Genomic DNA, 1,429 nt, shown 5'->3' on the forward strand with positions numbered 1-1,429 from the left:
CTTACTGAAGATTCCGTGGCTGGAGAGGTGTGGCCCTTTAGTCATCGCTGGCTCATGCTTTGCTCTTCCTGGAGTCAAGTGGCCTTATGTGGTTTGGTGTGAGAAACAGGGTCATAAAAACCAAAGTGAGGGTCACCTAGGTGGCTCAGTCAGTTGTGTGCATCCAGCTCTTGGGTTGGGCTCTGGTAGTTATCTCAGAATCGTGGGATCAAGCCTTGCATTGGGCTCGGCGCTCAGCAAGGAGTCAGCTTGGGATTCTCTCTCCCTGCCTCTCTGCCCCTCCCCATGTGTATGCACTCTCTCTCAAATAAATAAAATCTTATGAAAAGAAGTGAGATGCAGAAGAAGGTGCACAAAATGGAGACATTTATGCAGTTTTACATGAAAAGCAGTTCTGTATCTGGTTGCTTAAGAAGCAATCACACTGCCAATGGTAGCAGTTACCTTGGGGGGAATGGGTGGGACTGGACAGTTGACCATTAAGCTCGAATTCACAAACCCCAAGCTCCAGTCACATGCTCTACCGACTGAGCCGGCCAGGTACCCCTGAACTTAAACATTTTTCTACTGAAACCAAGGGATTATGGCTTGCATACAACAGTTGCCCCTAATCTTTTTTAGTGAGCTGTCTTAAGATTCTCAGGGAACTAGCTCTCAACCAAATTTCCAAGCAAGGCTCCAAGGGCAGGGTACATTCTAGAAACAGAACTCTGCCTGTTATTGGAGCATAAGATGAACATAGGGTAAGGCTGGCTTTGTCTTAGCACATGGGCTAGAGTTCAAGTTTAATTTTATAGGCAACAAGGAGCCATTCAACTCTCCAGTGAGAATGGGCTGACCTAATTAGACATTTAGCAAGTTGATTATGGCAACAACAGGCTAAGCCAAAAAGCCAGTGGGCTTTTGCAATAATCCAGAGAGGTGTTACTTGCTCAGAGTAAACTTAAAGAGCAAAGTCAGGGAGGAGTGAGGAAGAGAAGATGCTCTGAGTAGATGTTGTGGAAGCTTTCTAATGGGCAGAAAAGTGGTTCATTATTCTTTCTGGAGTTCTCCATGATTAAAAAAAGCCAATTTCTTGTCAAGGTCATATACACTCACATGACCCGTGAATCAAATCCTTAAAGAATGGATACTTGGAATAAATAAAGTTTTCATATATGAACTAGAAAGATACAAGCCTCTCAAATAATTTGGGGTAAGAAGATGGGTTCAAAAATAGTAGTAAAATCTGGAAACAAATATTAAAGTTGTTGGTTTTTGTTTTTTTTTTAAGATTTTATTTTTTTTTGACAGAGAGACAGCGAGAGACCAAACACAAGCAGGGAGAGTGGACAAGGGAGAAGCAGGGCTTCCTTTCAAGCAGGGAGCCCAATGTGGGGCTCTATCCCAGGACCCCAGGATCATGACCTGAGCTGAGGGCAGACACCTA

The sequence above is a fragment of the Mustela erminea genome, chromosome 1 (genome assembly GCF_009829155.1).
Source record: "Mustela erminea isolate mMusErm1 chromosome 1, mMusErm1.Pri, whole genome shotgun sequence".
NCBI lineage: Eukaryota > Metazoa > Chordata > Mammalia > Carnivora > Mustelidae > Mustela > Mustela erminea.